This window comes from Tamandua tetradactyla, chromosome 6 (genome assembly GCF_023851605.1).
Source record: "Tamandua tetradactyla isolate mTamTet1 chromosome 6, mTamTet1.pri, whole genome shotgun sequence".
Classification (NCBI taxonomy): domain Eukaryota; kingdom Metazoa; phylum Chordata; class Mammalia; order Pilosa; family Myrmecophagidae; genus Tamandua; species Tamandua tetradactyla.
The window spans coordinates 136,006,382-136,032,779 of NC_135332.1; the positions used below are offsets into that span (position 1 = coordinate 136,006,382).

A 26,398-nucleotide genomic window follows, 5' to 3' on the forward strand; every position below is an offset into this window, starting at 1 on the left:
GTGGCATAGGCAAGGGCGGTAGGCTGTCCTGCCTGCCCCACTCTAAGACATACACCATTGTTAAAATGGCACACTTGGCACTAAATCATCATTTTGGATATAAATGGATGCGATCAACATTGCTTCTATTTTCAACGGATGTGAAGTAGGGTATAATCATTTAATCTCACTCTACCTTTCAATTAAAAGTGCCTCCCTAGTATTAACTTCATCTCATTTCTTTAGGTCTCAGAGGGAAGAAAGAGAGAGCAAAGTCAGTGAACAATGAAGTGTGTATGATTGGTGGGGGTTTAGCTGGTACAGGGGTTTACGGTTATGTGTAAAAATATGGAAAAATGTGAATGGCAAATAAGAGGGAAAGAATGAAGACCAGTTAGGAGAGGGCAAAGAAAATGTCAGGGAAAAAATGTTTTATCTCTTTGCATATTTTTATTTGGTTTACTATTTTGACTCCTATATTACCGATAAAATATTTTAAGTTGCAATTCTAGAAGTTATGGAATTCCTATAGGGAATCAACGTGAGTGCTCAATATATTCAAGCTAGGAAAATGTACTTTTTTCTGTAGCTCCACTCTTGAAAAATACATACTACGATGAAGTAATAGCCTTGCCAGGCTTGCATATCTTTTTTTCTCTTTTTTAGCATAGAAGTATAGAGGTTCTATCTGAATTTTCTGCTTAGAGATCCAGTGTTCAAATTTATACTCTGTCTCTAAAGCTCCTCTCACAGTGCCGAATCCTCTACCTGACCATTTTTCGAAGCCCTCTCTACTCTGTTTCGGGATTCCCCTCATGGCCTTCTAGGGCTGTATGCTTATCAGGAGGTAGTGCCTGAGCTTTAAATCTCTTTTTCAGTAGAGTATTTCAAATGGGTTGTATTCTTATTAAAATTTAAGACTTAAAAGATTCTGAAAATTGCACAGACTTCGGGCAAAAAGAACTGGGACTTTATTTCGAATACTCTCTGGAGAAGCATAACCTTTTACAAGCAATAATTTACTCAGCAAACAAAAAGAGAATAAATAAGCCCTAAAAATACTTTTATTAGGCAGCATGACATTATGAGCATAGCAGTATCAGTAGCCCTTCTCTTTTATTGAAACAATGAGGAGCAGTGTTTCTGGTAAAGGTGAATACTTGGCTGCAGCGAACTACTCTGAGTCCATTAATCTAAAACCCAACTGCTGTCCTGCAGGAGCTCTCAGTCCCACACCCAAAAATGGGGCATTATTTTAGAAAAATCAAGGAGAAGCTGTAAAAGCTTAAAACTATAGGATGTAAATCTAAATTACCGACTAAACTTGTACAAATTTTCATGTAGTCGATCTTTGTTTTTAAAATCTCTCTTTGGTTCACTTTTAACGTGTGGGATCTATGAGAAAGCCTGGGTCTAAGTTGATCCTGGTTGTTGAAAATCCACGGTTTGCAGCTCAATGGATTGAAAAAGAAAAGACATTTTTAAAAACCATAAGTTTAAAAGATCATGCTAGGAAAAAAATGTTAACAAGTCACAAATTCCACAATTATTTCCGAGCTTAAAATGTGGATAACAAGAACTAAAGGCCCTTTTTATTCTTTCAGGATTTCTGCTCATTTCCTTTATCAAAGGAAAAGAAATCTTCACTACTGATGCTTGAAGCATTGCAGAGGTCTTTGGCATTGCTTCCATTGTTCAAATGAAGAAAGTATAGTACAGAAATTTTATTCAACTTTTGCATTCACATACTTATTCAGCAATAAAGTCACCACTCAGAAAATGCTCGAGTTACCTGACATTGCACATTTATGAATTCTGTAACCTACACTCAACTCACAGAATCTTAAAAGTGGAATTATTTTTTTCTCCATCCTTCCTGCCAACACTTGAAATGAATTCAACTGCAGCTGCATTAGCAGCATGGACCTGGTGATAGCACACAAATAGAACAAAATTCAGAGAAACTGCATGAGATCCCAGGACATTTCTTCTAGTCCCTTCCCTACTATAAGACAAAAAGCAAATGCTATTTGCTACTCTGCAGCATATGGCCATGACAGAAGACATATACCTATGAGATGATTTCTGTTGTCTCAAAAAAGGTATTTCTTAAATCATACATAAGCATGGTCTAAAAAAAAAAAAGAAATTCTACCTGTCAATCAACTCAGAAATAAACATGAATTTTCACTTGTCACTCATTTGAAAGCCTGAACTTTTGGACTTAGTGTAGCTCAAGCCTTATTGTTTTGCAACATGTTTCTGGGAACATAATGGAAGGAAAATTTTCATCTAATTTGGGAGAAGTGGCTGCCACGTTTTGGTGTGGCATGTGGCCTTCCTATGTACACAGTGATGCCCTGCCATGTACCAGCTTTTCAGCGCTGGCATGTCACCTGGCCTGTGGCATCTCACATTCTCATGTTCTCACACTTGTACTGTGGCCCAACCAACTTGTTAAGCTAAAGCCAAAAAGCAGGTGGGACACATGCTTGTCAGAGACTGGAATGGCAGGCCGAATGCCTCTCCAAGTGCTGTAAACACCAGGGTTTGTTTGGAAATTTCATCTCCTGGTTACAGTAAACACGACTTGATGGAGCATCCAGCAGAGAAGTGGCATGGCCCTTTCATACAAAAAGAAATTTTCAGAAACTAATATGAGCTATTAGTGAATTGTAGAATAATCTTTCAAATCGCCTATTGAGTCACTACTGAACTCTATTTGAATATAATGTAATATAATATAATTTAATACCTTATGTCATAATATTTAAAATGAAATGTATATTATACGATCATTTATATTTCCAAAGTTCGGATAGCAAAAAACTCGGAGGGCAAATTACTATCAATTGTGCTTTGAAAGCATAGAACTCTCAGATTTTGGACAATAACTCTTTTAAGTAAATGTATGAATGCTTTGCTGGAGAAGATTAAATGATAGCATAGTACAATGATTACCTTTTGTCACATCCTTTTCAGCTCTAAGGAAAAACAATTATTCTATTCTATCCTGTTCTAAATTCAGAAAAAAAAACCAGGCTGTGAAACGACTCTTCAGTCTAAAAAGTAAAATCTAACCAACAACTTAAAAATGAGATAATACTCAGTACTATCAAATGCATCAACATTGTCCAAAGACTAATAACTTTTGAGGAGCTTTATAAATAGTCATGATGCAGTAACTTGATTTTCAAGGCATTAGCAGGATTAAAGGATAAGCAGAAAACTATGAACTACTTAGCTCCATGATTTAAGATTAAGATTCTGTTCTTTTAAATTGGATTATAGGCTCTATAAATATTTTTGTTTCTTTATGAAATGTTTTGTGTCTTACACCCAAATTTCCCAGCCATATGTTATTTAGCTTTGCTTATATTGAACCTAAGTGACCATGTGATAATTTTGTTATATAAGGACACATGATGAAAACTTTTAGTTATATGGGAGATGCAACTAAATTTATTCTTAAGAAAAGACTTACATATGAAGAATTTAGTTCATTAGTGAGTGGTCAGTGACAGGAGAGCTAGACTCTACTCTCCTGTTCTACCTCAATAGTTATTGGTTATTTTAGCTATGCAGAGGCGAGTTGTTAGAGAGATTTTACAAAGATTTGTTCTTCTGTAATCATGGTTCTACAGAAAATTCTAAATCAGTAGGTGATGCCAGTATAGGAATATCAGTTCTCCAGGCCTCAAGAAGAGCAATTTTCTTGAGGATTTTTTAGGAGTTTTCATCTACAAGGTAGAAGACCTGTTCTGATTTTTATTAATGAGACTCTCAATCTTATTGCTTACAGCAGAGGTTAGATGACAAAGATAAATGCAACTTTGAGAGTAACAGAAAAATCTGGAATGATATCATTCCCCTTCTGTTTTCTTTGAAATATAGCACATTTCCAAAGAATTTCAATTATAATCCTAAAAAGAGTACTAAAGTGGGGGGTGGGGGGTGAAGAGATGTGGTTTAAAGCTCTTTTAAGGTGAATTGTTAACAGTGGAAAACTTTCTCTTTTCTTTTATCCTTCCCCCACCCCAAATTGCTGCTAAAATCTTTTCTGCATCTAATTCCAATTTTTTTTTTTTTATGGTGTACCTTATATGTGCAAAGTATGGCATAGTTAAGGTTATGCATATTAGCCAGTCTCTGTCCTCAAATAGAACAAAATACTCAAATAGCTGTAGTGCCTAGCCGACTGTAGAACTTCCAATAACAACTACAAACTGTTAAGGATGATAAAGAGAGAATGTATCTGGTTGAGGAAATTAAATTTAAAAAAAAGCTTCATGGAGGAGGAGACATTTGAGATGTCAGTAGAGATTTGACAGGGAGGGAATGCGGAGAATATTTTAGGCAAAGGGAACAGCTTGAAGGAAGATATAAATGCCCAATATGTGCTTGGGAGTTAGCCAGGGGGACAGTTTGTCACTCAAAAGAGGCAGAAGGAGAGTAGGGTGAAATAACACTCTAAGCCTGGTTGGCCCAGAGCTTGGGTGGTCTAGGATGCCAGACTGAGGAATGTGTACTTAATAGGCAATGGGGAAACACTGAAGACTTTTGGTTGGAAAGAGATATTCCAGGCCTATTCTTTAGGAAGATCAAGTGGACCCTCCTTTGTACCAGATAAATTTGAATGTGGGGGGCAGCTAGATAATAGCATAACTTCTGGCAAGCCCAGTGGAATAACTGAAGATATCTGAGGTTCAACTCCAGCTCTGGAATCAAGTAGCTGCATAATTCCAGCCAGTCAACAAACCTTTTGTGGCCTCAGCTCCCTGATCTAGATATCTTCAATGTCCTTTTAGCTGTAACATTCTATGATTCAAGGTATAGTGGCAACAGAATTAAGCATAGAAAATGAGCATAAGGCATTTGAAGAGGTAGACTCGAGTTAGAGTTCTCAATGGTGCCTCCTTTGACATTAGGACTGGACAATATCAGCATTCCAGATAGTTTTACACTACTAGGTTCCTACCCACTAAAGTTGAGTAGCATCTCCCAGTCATGCACGTGACAATCAAAAAATCCCACATATTTCCAAATGCTTCCTAGAGGATCACAGCTACTGGGCCATCCAGCATCCCCATCCACTATTACACAAATGACAAACATGCCGAGTCTGTTTTGACTAATATTTGGATATGGAGAACTAGAAGACTGTTGGTGCCATTAACAGCCACGGAGAATTCATGAGGAAAAAGCTTTCATTTTGGATGCATTACCAGAAAAAAGTGGTGGATTCTTTTGTCCAGTCTGCTCAAATGACCAATTCCTGAGATACCAGGGTTTTAAAGAGAGAAAAAGTTTATTGCTAGGCATGAAGCAGGAAATCAGAAAAAAAATACATCTTCACAAACTGCAGTAATTCTGATGATTTTATAGTATCAAAATACGGGCAGGTTTTAGGATAATGGGCACAATGGCCCCAGATGATGTAATTAGAAGTGATTTAATTATTAAGCATAATGCAGATTGATTACATGCTTAGTCACAGAATGTGTGTAAGAAAATGGTGGCCTTAATATGATGATGGGTGTGATTTTTAGTATTATAATTAGGTATAGGTGACTGATAAGTTAAAGTCTAAGCTATTATGCATGTCAGACCATCCGATTTTGGTTAGATTCAGATTCGGTTATCAAGACAATTTTGGACTTGGGGTGAGTTAGTTCTGGCCTGGCTCAAGACCCTCTATCAATAAACATTAGGGGCTGTCTTTAGTGATCACAAGACTCCAAAGTACAAGTGAGGGGCAGTTACAAGGTTTTTACAATTGCAAGGGTGCAAGATAAAGGCTATGCAATCATTATCAGAGACCAAGGCAGCTGGATTACAGTTCAAAGATTTCAGGAATTTTCCTTTGTCTACTCCAATATACCAGAAAGCAAAAAGGAATATCTGTATAATGATTCAGCAACTATAATCATCCCTTATACTATAATTTCTCAGTTGCAGACACACTGAATTTGAGATGTCAGTTGGAACACCCAGATACCCCATATATACACTGGGCTATACATTCAATACTATATCTATTTACCCTTGAGAGAAAGAAGTTGTTTCCTCTTCAGATATTTTATATTTTATTAAAGAAAAAAGCATTTTGGCTGGAATTCACTGTTGCACCACTCTTTTTGAAACAAACCTCAGGATTTTCTTTTAAACTTCAAAGGAAGCGAAAGAAATGACAATCTCTTAGGCATATATTAGATGCTTGTCAGGCATTTTTACATATATACATATTTTACTGCCACTGTGTCTCAGAGAGGTTAAATACTTTGTTCAAGATGTCATCTTCCTCAAGATGTCCAGTTCCAAAACCTGGGTTCTTTTTGTTGTTTCTTAACAATGTAAAATCTAACTAATTTGAATTTTAAAAACCTATGCAGATATTTACGTTGGTATTATGCATTTATGCATTGCCCCTCCAAGGCCTTCTGGTGATACAATGTTTAAGACACAGTGACCCTGGTGGGAATTCCAGGCTCCATGCTAGGTTAAGCTAGTAGTAAACTCTTTCCATGTCTAATCACATCAAGGACTATTAGCTTTAACTTAAACAAGCTTGTGAGCATTTAGATTTGTTTGTTTCGTTTCCAACACCTTCCCTGATGACAAAAATAAATTGCTTCTACATGTTACAATGAAAATCTCAGATCTGGGTATATTCATCAACATTCCGGGAGATTGCCTTTCCTAAGTTTACTCCTAAACAAAAAAATATCTTCTTATGTGTTGACTATATCCCTGGGTATGGCTTTATCCCATCCATTTTCTTCTTGGCAATGAATTTTGTTGATGTGCTTCCTGCATCAATTTGTGACACTTTGGTGTGGCAAGTGCATCGCAACTCTTATGATTATTGCCTTATAGCCCTAATTATATCTGATAAGTGTCCTGAGATCACTTCTACTCACCCTACTAACCATTTTGCATCAAAAGCTTTCTCTTGGGCTCCCTCCCTTGGCCTTTTTGTCCTCTTTCTACTGATGATGTCAGGCAGCCACACTAGTCTAGAATTTAAGACTTGTTTTACGTGTTATCCATTTTGTTTCTGACGCTGGCCTGTAATCTAGACCAGTGATTTAATTTGCTTTCTTCATCTGTAAAATTTTATTATACATTTTATTTTTTTCCCTTCAGTTTAGCCCTATTAGTGATGATCAGATATCCCACAAGGCCATAAGCCACAACCTTTGGATTGTTCTTCTCTGGTGGAGAAGGAGGGATATCGTTAAGAATAAATAAATGCAAATGAATTAAATCACCTCTAAATACTTCCATTGATGGTGAAAATTAAAATTTACTTTCAATGTTTGTATAATAATATTTTGGAAGGACATATAATACACACAACACGTTATATATCCCAATATGTTTATAAACATCTAGGGGTTGCAAGTTAGTCTCTGAATTCAATTTCTGTTTCTGTTTACTATAAATGGTTTACTGAGAAAGAGTATTTTTTAAATTTCTCTTCTATTAAGTAAGGTCTAGGGAAGAAACATCTGTCACATTTACACTTCAGGTGTCTTGCCTAGTACCTAAGATTCAGTAAATCATGCAGTGAATACTTGTTTCTTAAGGGATATGATTTGGATTTAAAAGTATTGATATGATCCAGATTAAGGGCTAGAACAAAAAAAGCTGCTCTGTCACATGGAACAGTTCAAATAAGATTTAAAGATGAAAGAAAACCAAAACATGTTTTCTCTGTTTGAGAAGTCAAAGTAAAGTATATGAGTATATCTTACTTTTTACCTAGGGTAAGTGAAATCACATCCAAGGAAACCCAGTGAGATTTTATCTGACCATGCCCAAGCAATCCCACTTTCCTAAATGTGAGCAGTTCTAAACAATGCCCCATACAGAAGTATTCCTATCTTTAAAGAGAGGTCACCAAGAATGACTTTCATGGAAAGAAGCTCAATACAGCTGTTCTAGCTAATTCCATCAGGTAAAAATGTCCTGACCTTGGGCCATGAAGGATGTAGTAGATATATCTATTAGTTAAATCTGCATATACAAGCATTCACTTCATATGTACACATTTTAACCATTTGGGTTTGGACTTATTTCCTGTCAACGAATGATGTACATGTCTCATTGTTAATGCAAAATTAACATAATGAAAATAACTTTTTAATGAGCTTACCAATATATTTCCAATAAATAAATGCTGATTGTCTTAATATATGACTGTAAGATTGTAGAAAAATCATTGTTTTGTTTCACAAACATTCTCCTAGGAAAGAAGTAATCTAGCAAATAATTTTAAATGTGTAAGATCAGAAGTCAACTAGATATCACCTCTTAGGGCTGTAATATTAGTACAGCAATAAATATACTCAAGAAATAGTAGCTATATTATTATTGTCATTGATAAACTACATTTTATGTACCTGTGCCCTATATGCATCCCAAATATTAGCCACTAGCTGCCCACAAGGATTTAAGTAAAATTTTGTCTCAAAATCCCTTTCCCAATATCTCTAGGGGTTCAGGGGGTGAAGGTTGGTCAGAGTGACATTTTGCCTAGGCACAGCTGTACTGTGTTCCTCCTAAATCTTTAATTCCCTTCATGTCTCATAGCTTTCAGCTATTCTGGTCTCTCTCCCCTGTGTAACCCAGTTACAGAACAAAACCCTTTTCCTTGATTACTTTAACACACCATACTCACAGAGAGTTGTGTACTTGTATTTTAAGAAAATTTGAGCATTCCATCTCAGTATTGCATTCATTTTTAGTATTTTCATGGTGAATATTAAACATTCCTACTGCCATTTTTCAGCACTGGGAATATCTCACTTGGCAATTCTTCTCTCTTCTTGACAACTGTATCTCCTGGGACATCTGGGGTCCAGGCCCTCTCCATTCCTTGGCCCCTTCCCCCTTCCTCCCGGCAGCCTCCAGAAATGAAAAATTATTATGTAGAGCAAGTTAATTCTTTTTTGAAAACTCTTACTGCATTCTAGCAATGTTCTGAGGGATATTGCAGTGAAACCAATATAGATCCATATGCTATTTTGTGAAACAAAATTAAATTATCTTTTAAGAGTAATTCTGATGCCATCTCTGAACAGGTTTTTCTCCCTCGATTAGATGTGTATTTCCTAAGGTTATACAAGCATATACATGAAATTAATACACATATATATTTCACTTTCATCCTATTCTTATTCTACCCTCTAGCATTCTCATCCCTCTATAGTTAATTCCTGCTAAAAATTTAAATGTTCAGATTTCCCGAAGCTTTCTTTAAATTACTAACTTAGTGATGCTAACACTTGCTACTATCAGTCTATTTCCTCCCTGCCTTTAATGAATAAGCATCCTGCTGCCACTTCTCACCATCTTTTCCTTCCTTAGTCCTCTCAACTTGGCCTCCATTGCTGCTACTCTGCTGAAGGGATTCACCAACTTCTAGGCAAATCTGTTCTTTTTCCTCTTATGGATGCTCTCTTTGTTCTTTAAGCTCTCCCTTAGGGTGTTCTCTCTAGCATTTTCGCACTGCTGTTCTCTACTTGATTTCAAGATCTCATTTTTCACCATCCCACATTCATCCTCCGACTTCTTGTGATTTTGTTCTCTAGCACTCTTCTTTTATTCTTAAATTCATAAAGGATTCATCCATTTGTCTTGGGCCAACTACAAGCTCTAACCAAACCACCCTCAAATCCACATTTCCAGTCATGATCTTTCACTATCTTTTCAATTTTGCATTTCAGCTTCCTATAGATGCTACTTTAAGTGTCAAATACCAAATTCATTATTTTCTCACACAAACCTTTGTTTGTACTTCTTTATCATCACTTTTCTTGCTGGATAAATTTATTCCAACATTTTTATTCTCTTTACGTGACCGAGTCTGTCAGACTGTTCTACCTAACACATCTCTGAAATTTAACTTTTCTTCTTCACCATTTCTATAGCAACCACACTAGCTCAGATCTCCTTACCTACATATTTTGCCTCTTCCTCATTTAGAGCATAATTTTTCATACTAATCAGCATTCAAAAATTGTTACTTATATTTTTCTTTATATACACTTACCTCCAGTATCTTCTCACTCCAATACCATCATTAGACATTAACCAGGAGAGTTTTTCTCAAATGCAATTTTAATCACATCAATTCATGGTGAAGAACCTGAGATTAAATTGTGATCTCTAATGTGATCTACTCTAAACACTTGAAGGTTGTTTGTCAGTTGCCTTTTTCCCTCAGCAGGAAAACTATTCTCAACAGTTACTGTACATGTCTGCTATTCACTACTTGATGGTATCTTTCCGGGAATGATCCTTCCTTTCATGTCCCTCACTCGGGCTAACCACCTCATTAAAAGTTTTCTCAAGATTTACTTATTCCAAGTAGCTTATTTGGAATGCTATACTCCAAGGTGACCACTTTTTATTGTTATCCTCCCTATGTACATGGCAAATGATTACAACCTGTCAGATATGGCCTTTATGCAGAACAATTTATCTACATTGCAAACTCCAGGGATAAGTAGTGTATCTTCTCCATACTTTTAAAACCTTATTACATAAAGTACAGTGCTGTGTATCCCACAGGTGTTAAATCACAGGTACATCATGGAATCAGGCAGCCATAAATTCCACATGGCAAATTGTTACAAAAGTCATACAGCCTTTCTGCCTATAATTTGTACCACCACATTCTTTTTTCCTTGAGCTCAATTATTAATGTAAAATAAATGAACAGAGTCATAAAAGAGGAAATGCTAAAAATCCTCATTCATTCTGAATCCCACCCAAGCTGAGCAATGGAGAGGTGACACACTGCATCAGCCAGCATATCTTTAATTTCTGTGTGCTCCAGCTCCTATTATCCCTCTCCTGCCACAGCTGCATACTGCTATTGTCAGTGGTAAAGATGAGACATCTCTAATTAGAGGGCAGGGTAAATTGCTTTTATCTACTTTTAACATGCTTTTACATGGCACCTGGTACACAAGCCTTAGCTAGGCAGCCATAATTTGAAAAGCAAATGAATGCTCAGAGAAATACGTTTTTTCAAAGAAAATTAAATATCTAGAGTAGCAAAATCAACATATTGGAGACTGCAGAGTTTTAGAGCTGTCAGAGTCTTGAACGCTTATGCATTGCAGTGAATTAAAATAGGCAATCAGAGTCCATGTACCCTGTGGAGTCCACTCGTGTCTTTCTCTTTCTGTTGGCAAAAAAATGGTGAGGTTGCAAATTTAGAAAAATTAACAGTACAAGGAATGAACTTAACATCATTGCCTTGATCTAAAACAGTAGATTTTTAGGTGAAAAAAATTCAACAAGATCTTTCCTGACCCACAAACATCTAATCAGCTTTATAATAAAAAAGAAATCCATCATGTATGAGTTTGTTTCTGTTTGGGGACTCAATTTTTATTTCTTTAGCTGTCCAGAACATTTTCAACAGCCAAGCAATCTATCTGCTTTTGAAAAATAAAACAAAGAGAAATCAACCACAGTCAGATCCATAATGTGTTGGACAGCAAAGACATGCAATAAAAATATCTGACATTTATTATTGCTTGGAATATAGATTCTAGAGCTCAGAGAGCCTGAACCATCCACAGCCTCCACAGGCTCCTCTCCCTTTGATCATTATCAGCAAAAATGCTTCAACTGTGTTCCTCTGACACTGGCATCCCAGAAGGGCACAGCCCCACTCTGTGCCATCGCTGGAGCCCTTCCTCAAACATCAGTTCTATTACCGCTATAGGATTGAGGCCATTTCCCTCCAAACTTTGCCAACTTATTTCCTTGGAGATTGCCTGATTACCGGCTATAACTTTCAGGCCATGAGAACTGGCAGCTCTAAATAATAACTGGGACACACTAGTTATTGCTGGCTTTGGAACAGAAAACCAACTGTAGTACACTGGGTAAGGGCTCTCAGGTAAGAGAAGCTGCAACTCTGAACATCGTGGTTCTGACAAAGGGACTGTCTGATTAGGGATCTTTAGTTTTTTTCTTCAATTCCCATATGCCAGGCATGTATCTGCATTTAGAGCTTGTGACTTGCTTTATTCCTGATATACCATGAATGAGAGGGTACAATTTAAAGGGCCAGTGCAAGGGACATGTTTTAGAAGTATCTCTAAGTTAAATATTTGAGCCATGTGCAAGGTTAGAACACATGCCTCACTGCATTGTGGTATTTAGAAAGCACCGATACCTGTTTTAGTGTTTGTGGGAGTCATCAGCACAGTTGGTTAAATAATTCGCTGCTTTCCATGTGCTTGAAGGTTTCCTCTTTCTAGCCCTCTGTGCTTTGGTATAGCCATGTGATTATTTCTAGCCAATGATTCATGAGTGGAAATGACATTTAATGGTTGGCGTGAGACCTTCGAGAAATGATTATGTGTAGGGATCTCTCTGCCTATACAATCGACAATGTTCAAGACGGCAACTGATCTTTCAGCTTGGGATCGGTGGTGGTGAAGTTCATGCATCAGCCTGGCTAGGTTATTGTGTTCAGTTGTTTGGTCAAGCAAGCAATTGTATGATTGTAACAGTGAGGGTATCTTGTGGTTTTAAATTGTTAGTCAGTTAATTGCATCTATGGCTGATTGCATTTACAATTGACAAAGTAGCCTGCTTTCAGCAATGAGAGAAGTCACATCCAATCAATTGAAGGTCTTAAAGGGAGAACTGATGATTTCAGTAGTCAGAAAGAAAAATTTCTATCACTACTTCAGTCAGCCAGCTTCTCCTGGGGAATTCACTGCAACCTTCGTCAGTTCCCAACTTTGCAGCTTGTCTTACAGAATTCTGACTTGTGAGTCCCCTGGTCACGTGAGCCAATTCCTTAAATAAATTTCATTATATTTACATATGTGTGTATGTGTAAATATGTATGCACAGACACATACCATTGGTTCTGTTTTTCTGGAGAACCCTGATTAATGCAAGTCCTTGAGAAAGAAGAATGAGAAGAACCCGGAAGAGACTTAGGCTGGTCATATAGCATGAGCAAGAAATAAAGCTTGCTGTTTTATGCCACTGGGATTTCAGTGTTGCTTGTTACTGTGGCATACTTTAGCCTACACTGATTACTATACCATTGTTGTTTATTTCTCATTTTGAGCATAGCTCCACCTACTGAACTTGTTAATTTAGCTCCCCAAACACACTTGATCATAGTACTTACCACCTAAATTACATTTACATTGTCTGTGTCCTTTATTAATCTACAATTTTCTTGAGGACAAAGACATCTCACTTGTCCTTTTATTTTCTGTCCTTAGTAAAATGCCTCTATACAATAAACACTCCATACCCCCTTGTTGATTTGAATTGAATTCAATGAACCCTATATCAACATTTCAGCCTCTGCCTAAATGGGGAATAAGCTAGAGTGGCAATTAATCTTAAATAACATTACTTGGATATGTGCCTCAAAGTTAAAAGAGGCAAAAATGGTAGTTAGTCTGGTGTAGTAGAAAATATATTAAATTTAGTGGATTTTTAGCTGTGTGTCTTCTGATAATTCATTTTGAAAAATATTTATTATTTGTCCACTTGCAGTGTGCCCAGCCATATTTTAGACCCCAAGAATACTAAGATTAAAAAGTATTCTGGAGAAATTAACAGGGTCACAGCAAGTCACATAGTAAGTTAAATTTTCATCCTCTTTGGTAAATTAGAGACAATAGTACCTTCTTTACTTGGTGAATTTACTGGAAGGTTTGAAGAAATTAATACACACACATGTTTTGTAAATTTCAAATCATTTTATAAACATAAATGAAAGGTATTTTTATTTTAAATTTTTTGAATATTATATTTTTACTAATTGCCCACTTGGATATGTTTAATACTTTAATATTCTATATAGTAAATGATTCATTTCATGGTAAAAATTGGGGTCCACAAAGAAATATCTTTCAAATTATTTAGTATCCATTATGAAATTTTAGATCTGTGAGGGTTTTAGTTTGAAGGAGGATTTGTGTGTTAAAAATAATAGCAATAAACAGAACTTTAATTTGGCAGAATGCAAGTTCTAAGTTTTAAGTTTAAAAATAGAGAACTGTTTCCTGGAAAACAACACAGATTTACTTGTGTTTCTTTTACAGAACAACAGTTAAGATTGGGCAATATGCATAAAAATAAAAAATTATTGGGCATACCATGTGATACAAATTACGGCAACACCTGGCTATTAAATATTTATCTATATATAAATGATTCATTCAAAGAAGAAACTCTTTATGGTTTTTTTAATATGTACTAAAAAACCATAGGCAGGTATATAAACACCTACAAAAAAACCTTAAATTTTCTGAGTAGCAAATTTAATGCTGCATTCCCCCAGACAATGGTTTATTTCATAATCTCCTAGAGGCCACTTCACATGCTCCCAGAGAAATTTGCACATTAAATCTCATACATCAGATGCACTAATTTATTATGATTTTAATGTCATTAATAATTATCTTTGGTATTTATGAATGTATCCATTCAAAGAAATGTTGTTTGAATGTTTGCTGTTTTCCAGACAATACACTGGGTCCTATAAGTACAAAGATGAATTTCACTCTGTTTTTGCCCTCAAAGAACTCATGATGATTTGCAAGTGTTCACTACTTTGGACAAAGAAATGTTATTAAGTTCATCCACATGAAAATGCCATCGTCCTAATAAAATTCCCCTTCCTCAAAAACGTAAGATGGACAATTTCCTCTAAAGAAGTCTAAAATCTAGTTGGGCAGAAATGAAACAGAGAGGAGAACCAGTGAGAAACTGAACACAGTTGAAAAACCTAGAAATACTTCCTGTGCTCATATACAGTCTATAGGACAAGGCAACCCATGTTGAGTGAAGATAAAGGGCCCTCAAAGGGAAGAGATGTCTCCACTAAAACATCTAAATTCAAATGAGAATTTGTAAAAAAAAAAAAAAAAAAAAAAAAAAGGACTTTATATTGGTATTTTAAAAATTCTTACTTTTCTCTGGGACAGGGAATCAACCATAAAGCTTAAAACAATAAAGCTTCATAGCATGAAGTAAAGTGCCAGCCCTTGGTCTCACAGAGGTAAGTACGGGGCTGTCAGGAGCCAGGCAGAAATACATACCAGTACAAGATTCCAGGACAGGTGTGAGGGCAGTTGTGGTTGCTTTCCATTTCTTCCTTCTCTCATTGTATAGCAGTCTTATGGATAAAATGGATTTGAACCCCCTTTAATAATCTATGTGGGGTTTGATCAGTCTAAGCTATGAGGGTGGTTTCCTTTTGCCAAATTATTGGTTCAGGTATGGGCATGTAAGTTATGCCTAAAACCAATCAGCCATGATATTCTCCTAGATACAGAGTTCAGTCCAGGGAAGGGCATATGAACTGAATCGCTCTAATCAGAAGTACAGGAAGTCTGTATAGTGGTTAGAGAAAGAGAAGGCATCTATCTCCCCTTGGATGTGAACCGGAAAGCACCAACTCTGGAATCTGGGGGCAGCCATCTGGTGGCATCTGGGAAGCCATCCTGCAAGTGTGACAACAAACGGAGGAGGGTAGAGGCAAGAGAATGACAGAGAAATGGAGCACCACAGACCTAATGATGTTGTGAATTCTGTATTCCCTTTACATTAGCCCACACACTTAGTAAAGCTTAACAGACTCTAACTGTGAACTCAGTAGAACTGTGGGTGAGAGATAGGATAACTTGGATCTGGGGCAGTGGAAAATAGTGTCCTTGCCCCAATATCTGCAGTTGCCAGCAAAGGGTAACTATCCTTACCACAAGGGTCATTAACTGTAGAGACAGCTACTAGATGAGGCAACTGTACAGGAATAACCAGAGGGAATTGCGCTCGCATAGGTATATGAGAACCCCGAGATATCTTAGAAATATCTGGGCAACACCTAGAAGGAAGAAAATTTAGGGTGATAGTGGGGCTCTTGCCATCACAGATTAGGTTACTCCAGATAGTTTTACAGAGGAAATATTGGCTTTCAATCTATTATCACAAGTGTGCCACAAAATCTATTATAACTCAACCTCATCTGTCTTAAGCCTCTGATTTTCTTCCTGACTGAAAATGTAATGTAGTCACTTCCAGATTGCCTTATTTTTAAGACCCTTAAGGACTTTTCCCCTCTTCGCTAACCCCTCCTCCCCTAAGTGTTCGACTGTTTGAGAGATAATATTTTGCGATATTTAGCACTTTTTTCACACAGCCTTGTGGAGTGAGAGGCAGGCACATCGCTGGCTGGGATCCACTGAGACCCTTGGGGAGGTGGCTCTTCACCCATCGGCTTCTGCGAGCCTCCACTCACTCGTGCTCACTCTCTGTCCCTTGACCACGTCACAGAGGCCCCTCAAATGTCTGAGCAGCTCCCAGGTTTTGGAAGCTTTTCTTTTCTTCCTCTCCTCTCTGATTCTCTTTCTCCTCCAAGTCCAAGAAGAATTAGCTTTTAATTTTGTTTTTAATCTCATCTTATAGGAAAAACAAAACTAGTTATAAAAGAATGTTTTCCCCATATCTAGGGCTTATACAACAATTTGGGCATTGTTCTCAGAAAGGCAAGAATAAATTTCACTTGTTTCACTTTGCATTTGACTGTGCTTCCCTTCTCTGTAGGTCAGGAATTTAAGATTTGGTTTCTGTATGTGTTGCGGTGAGAGTAAACAGAAGTATTATAGGGATGAAAAAATACATAACTTTCTTTTTAAAATTAACATTGAATTTGTTAAAGCTTCTAACTTCAAACTTAGTTCTTCCACAACCTATTAAGGTGAGCTTATAAATCATATTATTGTATTTTAACAATCACTTTTAAGACAGCTTTTGTAATTTGAGTAATTAACCTTATTTAAGGATTTCTGAGCTGCATTTATAAAATTAAAATTTTTTGTTTCCTGGGCAAGTGTTTCAGATTGTCTGGCTAACAAGTAGAACTTTCTTTAGTAGCTAAATAAAACTTGTAGAATGAATACCTTAAATTTATGGTTATGGTGTGTCTTACGCTACCTTAAATCATTAACAGTACTTTTTAAAACTTTGGAGTCTCATAACTTACAAATGAAACAGCAATTGAAACCCATCACTTAATCACATTTTAAATTGAAACCTGTTGACTACATCAATATGTTAAATTCTCTTAAATATTAAAAATTCATAAAATAAAGTACATGTATTATTTCTTATTATGATTCAAATTATGGGGGTTATTTGCTGCATCATTTCTCAGTTTAACCCCAAAATTTTCTCAGGGTTAAAAAATATCCACCCAGGAAATCAATCTTGTCTTTCTGAATAATCTGGGGTTCCCTTTACAAATAGAATTGCCTTCCGAGTAGGCTGAAGTTGTTTATGGACCGGAGAATTGTGGCCAGCCTGAGAGCGGGAGCTGCAGACATCTGGGGCTGCTTTCCTCAGGATCAGAGGGACAGACAGAGCTGAGAATGATGTGCTCTTCAGCTCCAGCTCCACAATGAAGCTACACTAAATTCTCTCTTTCATGGAAAGAAGCTGAGAAAAACACTTTAAAATTTTGAGTAAATTCATATCACAAGAGGATTTTTGTTTTTACTATTTCTTTGGCTCTTTTAAGATATCAAGTGATACCGTATTGGATTTAGCATTTTCCCTTCACTCTTCTGGCTCGGTGTCATACTTTCTAAGATTATGCTAGCATTCAAATCACAATACTACAGGGTGCAATGTGTAAGCAAAGGGTAAAAGTAAATTTTGACCCCATTTTATAATATACCTATAAGCCCATCATATATAATGTTCTGTTGAAATTCAATGTATCTTGAGATTACTACGGTGAACAAGACAGTTCTTATACTCAAGGAATAAGACCAAGCAAAAAGACAAGTGAAGAAAAAATTACAACGGCTTGTGTAAGTACTGGCTCTAGAACTAGTGGGAGAGGCCACCTAATATTCCTTTGGAATAATTAAGGGGTTCTTCCCAGAGGAAACACTTCTGATTATTGCAGCAACCCCTGAAATCACTTCAATACATTCGACTGGGTTAATTTTGAATAGTTCTCAGGGTGCCTCCTCAGGTCAATAGCAGCATCAGCACCACCTGGGGACTTGGCAGAAATGCCAATTTACCACTTAGGACCTACTGATACAGAAACTCTGGAAGGAGCCCTGCAATCTGGATTTAATACGTCTTCCTGGTGATTCTGACACAACTTCAAGTTTGAGAACCACTCCTTGGAAATGACACTAAGCCAGGCAAGGTTGGTCTCCAATTATGTAAATCTTAACAAATGACCATGTTCCAAAGTGAGGTTATATGTGTTGTGTGAACTACGAAGAGTTTTATGGATCACTGCCAAGCTATACTGATTCAGGTTTGGATCCTGGACTCCACTGTAAACTTTTATTTGAAAAATAAAAAAAGGTGCCAGGTCATTGAAATGATAACTGATCAGATATTGCACGTAAGTAGCAGTGATTCTGAGCTTGGGTGACCCTGGGTGACCTGTCGAAGGACTAGCAGCAAAAACATGAAAAATCTATGAACCAAGGCCTTTGATATATGCTCTTTTTCAGCAAGTTTAGTTCCTAAAACTACAGAGTGCAAAGCAAACCTAAAAAGCTACTAGTCACTGGGCATTTTTTCCTATTGAGGAAACAATAAATAGAGGTAGGCTAGCAGGCTTTTGGCAGGAAAAATCATTCTAGGCTAATCCTACTTCAAATTGCCAAAATATACTACACAAATGAAAGCACCAAAGAATTAAAAAGGAATCGAAACATAAAACGCTCATCCTCAAAACCTTCTGACATATTTAACAGACTCCAAGTCCATCAGATCAAGATAAATGATGAGCAGTGGTCTCTTCTCCCCTTCCATCCCCTTTCCCCGACCCCCTCAGGAACCAGAAAAGCGATGCCAGCCTTAGAAACCAGGTAAGATGAAAGAAACAACATGCCCTCCTCCTGGAAGGAAGAGGGCCACTTAGGGCCCTACTGATTCCCCAAATAATGCCCCAGGCTTACAAATAGGATAGGAGTTTGAAATTCAGCTGTAACTACTTAACTCTACTAGTACACAATAAGGTAAGGAACATTATTGAGAAATTTGAGGAGGAACATGTAAGAATCCTGCCTGGGCTGAACTGATGAGCAAAGAGGTAAAGTTTTCAAAACCCATTTAAGATTAGTAGTAGTCTGGAAGAGTAAGTTTTGTTTCTAAGGCTAATTCCCCCTATTTCAAGGGAATTTGATGCTTATGGATTAAGACAATGTGAGTCTGATCAAAAATGAAAATTTTTTTCTATGAAATCCCTAAATATCTACTGTGTCAAGCACCTGTATTAATGAAATAATGTGTGCTCAAATCAGTGGGCATGCAAAGCTCATATTTTGAGAGGCCAGTGCAGAAAGAGAGGTGGCCCAGATTGAGCTGAGGACAAATGCTCCTCTGGGTTTACTTGATTATTTACAGATGGGAGGAAGCAAGTATTCACTCTCTTCCTACATGCAAGTCTACTTTGGTGATGTTTAGATGGGCAGTTTGAATGCTTGATAAAATTTGGGATGTTTAAGCATATTCTCCAAATTTAGAATTTAGTATTTGTTTTATGGTTCATGGGTGTATTAGCTAAGGTTCTCTGAGAAACAGAATTAGCAGGAGATATCCACAGATACAAAATTTATAAGAGTGTCTCACATAATCGTGGGAGTGTAGCGTCCAAGGTCTGTAGGGCAGGCGGCAAGCTGGTAACTCTGATGAAGTTCCTCAAGGAACTCTCAGGAGAGGCTGGCTGGGCAACCATGAGAATGGAAGAGTCCAAATCTGTAGGGCAGGCTGTGGAGCTGGCGACTCTAATGAAGAGTCTGAATGAGCTCCACAGGAGAGGCTCACCGACTAAAGCAGGAAGAGTGAGTGTCTCTTCCAATCCTCCTTAAAAGCCTTCCAGAGATTAAATTAAGCATAGCTTATTGTAGAAAACACGCCCCTTAGCTGATTACAAATGCAATCAGCTGTGGATACAGCTGACGTAATCATGATTTAAGTCAATGAACTGTCCTCATAGCAATAGACAGGCCAGTGCTTGCCCAACCAGATGACAGGGTACCACCACTGGCCAAGTTGGCACATGAACCAGATCATGACAATGGGGAAAAGTAGGGGTGTTTGGAGCATGGCACTTGATTTAGTGAACTGAATTTGTGCCATGAGGATAAGAACAGAATAAAGCAAAATTTGGGGATGGCAGGGGAATTATAAACCTTATTTAGATTACAGTAGATGAAATATTTCTCAACATAGTTGTGATACATAGTCACTCCCAAGATCAAAGAAGAGATTTTTTTTTTAATCAATAAACAGGAAACTCGTTTTGATGTGTTTGTGGAGTCCGCCACCTTCATATAGTCACTCTTTCTAAAAATGTATTAAATAAACATAACATATCAAAATCTAACATAGGACACACACACAGTAGATTATAATGTGAACTCTAGAAACCAAAGAAGGTGATCTATATCAATAAACAGATTCCGTATCTATTTAAGGTCTGCCACCTAATACATAGCAATGACAGATCCATGAGGGATGGCAGCTAATGGAACTCACTGTACTCCTATAGGGATATTTTAATCAACACCATAAGGGTAGGTATCCAAGCTAAAACATTTTGTTTACAGAGTTATTGAATGACATCTTATTCCAACCTGTTTGGGGTTAGATGGAAAATATGTCAGATTTATTCACTTGACTCTCTCATATGGAATTATTTCCCATACAAAGCCATTCCCAAAGTAATACGCTCCTTTGCCAGTTGATTTTCTTTTTGGAATGGCAAGGCTACTTCAATTCCTGCCACACCCTAAATAATGGATCACTGTAACTTACACAAGCCAATTCCCAGTGCAGCCAGAGCTCCCAGCTCTTCACGTCCATAAGCTAAAAATTAACAGCAATTTTTCATTATGACCCTGGAACTCCAACTGTGCTCATAAGTAATTCAGAAAAAATACAGCATGATATGATTTCCGTATATATTTTTTGAGGTTTCATACACAGCATTTTCCAGACTCCTTATGTAAATACAATGATACTCCAAGAGAGGGGGAATTATCATTATATTTCATTTTAAATGTTCAAGAAAGAAAAATTTTCATGCACAATTTCAAACTAGCACATTGTTTTGTTTTGTTTGATTTACAGGGTTTGAAGAGATTCTGAATGAATAACCCTCCCCAAAGCAATATTTCATGTATTTTCCGAAGGTCTGCGAAATTTCTATAATGTAGCAAAATAAATCTTGCCTCAGGTTTAATGCCTTCCGTTTATTAGCAGAATCTGTGCACCTGCTCAAGACACCTGCACACTTTTTTAACTTAGCATTTTAAACCAAATTCAATCAAGTATGCATTAGCACACCAGCTAACCATATAGTATATTAAGGACTTAGGGTTTGATTCATAAATTGTTTAGCAAGCTAGGAGGCCCTTCACCCTTGCCGCCTTGCTGCTCCTGCAGTGCCACCACCCCATGCAGAGGATATCTATCACAGGAGAACGGTAGCTTTATCCTTACTGTCAAGTGGAATTAGGAGGTTATTTAACTCTTGGGAGGCAAATCCATAAGACTCATGGTCTGTTGTTCATGAGACAACAGGAATTTTATTTGTGATTATAAATAGGCATATTTTCAGAAGGAAATGTCCATCAATCACAGGAACATGAACCTTGTGCATAACAATTTTTCTTTTCATTTTTAACAGCAGCTGCCAAGTCTGTTTTCTGTAGGTAGCAGAAAAGACCAGAAGCCCTTTCTATTTCTTCTATCTAGGTTCAGGTTTATTGTAGTTGTACATTTTCTTGAAATATGTATATTTATCTTGGGGAGGGGTAAAATATAAGACAAATATAATTGTATGAGACATTTTTGTAATTGAATGTATTCTCTGATTTCTCGTTCTACATCTGGGACCACATTTTCTCGGTTTCATTAATTAACTTCTGCTTTTCTGTCCGCCTTTTGTTTTTGCTCATTCAGTAAATATTCATTGAATTCTTGCCATCTACAGCACCATTATAGGGACTGATAAAACAGCATTCATCACAGCAGAATAGCTTCCTTGCCCTCACAGAACTTGCATTCTGATGGTGGTGAGGGGTAGAAGTAAACTATAAACAAGTGAGTAAAAAAAAAGAATAAAATGAAGGATATAGTTTACCTTAACAACATTGATAGGAAAGAGACAGGTATTATGATAGGAGGAAACTAATTTGATGGACATCCCCATTTCTTTTTTTAATTCACTTCAATGAATGTTTATTTTCCTTTAGGTACTAACTGGGAGTCAGGCAGTGTTCAGTGATGGGTCTACAAAGGTGAATAAGGTTGACCTGCACCTTCATGGAGCTCACATTTCAGTGGGGAGAGAGACATGTAAACAATTACAATAAAAGGTAACAAGTGCTATAATAAACTTTTTACGGTCAGTAGAGTGGGGGGACTTCCCTGATGCGGCCGGGCGGTGAAGGAGGCTTTCCAGAGCAAAGCACAACGGTGTGGCCCCCTGAAGGAGCAAGGACAATTCATTCAAGTGGTTACGCAGTGAAGGACAGTTGCAGGCGGCTGTGCAGAGGCATGTAAGCGGGTAGAAGATGAGGGGTCTTCGGGGACCAGTGTTCACACGAACGTACAGCAGCGTGTTGTCAGGGGAGGATTGCTTGCTTGGCTTAAGTGTTTGGACTTTATCCTGAAAGCAAAAGGGAACGATTGGAGGATTTTAAGCAGAGGCGAGGTAAGACCAGATTTGGGTTTTAGAGAGATCATTTGAACATCCGGGGATGGAGACATCAGCCTAGGAACGGTGGGGGGTGGCGCTGGGCTGCGGGAGAAGGAGCGACTGGTTAGGAAATGCTGCGGTAAGCACGGGGCCAGGACTAAGGGGGCGGGCGCAGTGTGGACTCTGTAATTATTTTTTTTTTTATGAAGAATAATAAATGAATGCCTGAATTAAAGGACAGTCAACTGGAGAGGGATTTAGAAATGGAACTGTCTTAGCGATTTGAGTGAATTCAACGATGGCTTGTTGTCCTAATGAAATATAACATGAATCATACATAGCTTTAAGCGGATGAACAGGTGGGCGGAAGGTGTCCCCGTCCCCGTCCAGGTTTTCTAGAGCGTAGTTCGCAACCAAGGAAGTTTCACCTACCAGGGGACATTTGGCAGTGTCTGGAGACATTTTTGTTTTTCGCTCCTCAAGGAGGAGGCTGCTATTGCATCTAGTGGGTAGAGCCTAATCACTACAGGATATTTATGTTGCTGCTTTTCTACCAAAAGTGATTAGAAAATTCCTGCATTATTTATGACCAACAGCAATAAGTGTGCATATTAAAATCATAATATGATTTTAATACATAATACAGGATACATAATTATCCTATAGTGCACAGGACGAACCCCCACAATAATTACTCCGTTCCAAAATGGGTGCAGTGCCAAGTTTGCAAAACCACAGTCTAGAAGGATAATCTCAGCAGATGTGGGAAAGCCAAACAGTGCAAATCCTAAGGCACAGAAGCAGCTGCACTGAGGGTAATGTCTAGAAGCCCGGGGCCTTGCTAAAAGATTTAAAGACTTTGGGTCTAGGCCCACCAGCTTTGTTTCAGTCAGTCATGTAGCAGAGCTATTTCCTTCATCCCTCCCTTCCCTTTCTGTGCCTTCAGAAAAGATACCACGAAAGGAAGTATTTGTAGGACACTTCCCCGGTTAACATTTACTTCTTTTAATATGCACACACGTTGCTGTTAGTCATATAATGCAGGAATCTTCTAAACACTATGGGGAAAAAACAGCGACATAATTACGTACTTGCTAGACTAATATACTCATATATCCAAGTTTTAAAAACCTGTGTTTAAAAGTATAATGCAACTGGTTACCAGTCAGAGAGGATCAATAATGGATTTGGAAAATCTGTGAGGGCTGGTTTCACTTATGGGAATAATAACTAGTATTTATTAAGTGCTTATTAACCCCGAGCTTGTGTGTGGGTTTATGTGCACTGTTTCAATTAATCCTTAAACCTCGCAGTGAAGAAGGTGGTATGACTATCTGCATTTTGCAGATGAGGAGACCAAGGCGCAGATGGGTTCATTCACTTGTCCAAGTCCCATGACAGCGAGTGTTGGGGCCGGTACTGACACTGGCGCTGACGCCAGACGCTCACGCCTACCCACTGCCATGTCGCTTCTCAGATCACCTGCTCTAATTATGAAAATGTCATGCTGTTTTCCACACGGACAAAAAAAAAATCTAATCTTTCCTGGAAATCAGATGGGAACAGACATACAAGGGTGTCACAATGTTTTCCTAGCAGAATCTGGTGAAGAATTCAAATTTGGCAAGTGGAGCTGATATCAAAGGGTTTATCTTCTTACCCAGATCAGGAACACTGGAGGGGAGTGGGTGGATGATTTCACTCGGTCTTCAATTGATATGACAACTACTCGTTAGTTCAACTGAGCAGGAAAAGTATTTACTGTAAGAAAGCAGAATAAAGAAAAAGGTAAGATCTCATTAAAACATAAATATAATATTGTCCCATGGAAATATTATGAAGTTTCTTTGTTTTGTGTGGTAAACCTTTTGAAAATGAAAATAAATCTGGTGATGGAAAAAAACCCATATGGAAATTAAAGTCTTGTTGGACCCTTATACAGTGTAATACTTGGGACAAGAACATTCTGTCTTGATTTCATCTATACAAGCAAGTATAGAAACAAAATAAATAATGCATTTATAAATTATGTCCCCAGTGTTAAAAAAAAAAACTTTCAGTAGTAATCTTGAATTTTTTTTTTAATCAGGCCACATTAATAAGATTTTAACAGCATTTCATCTCTTGTTTTTCTTTTTAAAATGATGCTCTAATGTTTTACTTTGAAAAATAAAATTATAGCAGGTTTTCAAAACACTGTTTTTTTTTTACTTCCAGGAATACAAGAAATTAAATGTTGTGGCAGAAGATGGGCAGTTTTAAAGTAATTTATAAAAATTCCCAGCTCTTGGCATAATGTGTTATACATAGATATTTGCTGAGTGTTGAAATTCTTGGAAAGTCTTCCCAAAAGTTTGAAGGCATTAACAGCTAGTGTCTAATTTGACACAAAATATGTAGGAGAAAGGTGAAGGAGAACCCAAGGAATTCAGAAATAATTTGACCAATTTACATCCATTAAATGATAGAACAGAGGCCAGTGTCTGAGCAACTGAGACATAAGAGTTAGGATTTGAGGGGCATGCTTTATAATAACACCTTGTATAATGCATCGTAAAGCATATTCGCCTACATTGTTCCACTTAAATTTCTAATGTTCTTCTGAAGATAATTATATTATTATTATAATTATGTCCATTTTAACAATTCTGAAAGATTCAACAACTAACTTAAAGCCAAAATAGAATTGGAACCTTAGTCCTCAGACAATTAAGTCGGAAAATTTTTCTAACTCATACCGAGAGCTGTTTCTCCCTCTTATTTTCCCTCTTATTTTTTTCAAATGAGAAAGTAATCATTTCTACTTTTTGTTTGGGCATTCTCTCACTCTTGAGTGGAAATGAGCCCAGAGCTTCAAGAGAGCAAAACAAATCAAATAAGTTTCCACAGTCTAACCCCCACAGTCCCCAAACTATCCCATTTTATCAGTGGACTTTCTAGTCTTCACTATTGTGAGGTCCTGTCTTTTAAGTCCACTGTGATACCATGCAGGGAAATGTTAATCAACTTCAGAGCTTGTGGGCTTTCTCCAATCCCTTTCAACTGAGTGGGGGTCTCTAAGACTTCGTGGCTGTGATCCTGACTCTCGCTTGACAACTCCATTTTTGGATCTGGGCCTGGAGGACTTGGCCTGGGCTTGTTGACATGCACTATTACCACATTCAGTTGCACAGCTTTGGCCAGGTCACTTTCATCAGCCTCTCATTCAAGCGGGGGAGGCTAGTCACTTACATAGTTAATTGGAAAAGAGTTTGCTGGTTTGAGGTGGTGGTGTAACATTATGGAGAATGCTTTTCTTCCCTTCGTGCACACGGATCACATCATACTTTCCCTCCATCCCCTGTACTGAAGGAAAGGGTGTCTGCACCTCCAGATGCAGGGGAGTTTAATCCTTTAATATCTTTACCAGTACTAGAGAGGGCGATCCTTTATTATTATTTTTGGGGGTCTGTTCTACCTGAGAATAGGAAAAACAGGCAAAATTGCCCACAAAATATATGTGCACCATAAAAATTATGACAAGAATGCTCTCCAAGATAAACAAGCAGCAGTTCCATTTCCTCTGAGAATCCAGCATTTGCTGTCATACAGTCATACATTGGTAACTCTGGCTTACTACTTTGAATGATTCATGAATCAATCTGATTTAAGATTGGTTTAAGAAACCAAATGGCAAAT

At 37.5% G+C, this 26,398-nt stretch overlaps 1 long non-coding RNA gene across 2 annotated transcripts in view; it reads right to left on the minus strand.

The window, feature by feature from the left end:
• LOC143686377 (uncharacterized) overlaps positions 1–26,398 on the minus strand; it is a 100,144-nt gene that overhangs the window by 15,910 nt on the left and 57,836 nt on the right. For both annotated transcript variants that reach the window (XR_013177100.1, XR_013177099.1), the window contains exon 3: positions 24,381–24,481. This is a non-coding gene — a long non-coding RNA (uncharacterized LOC143686377). The remainder of the gene's footprint in view (positions 1–24,380; positions 24,482–26,398) is intronic.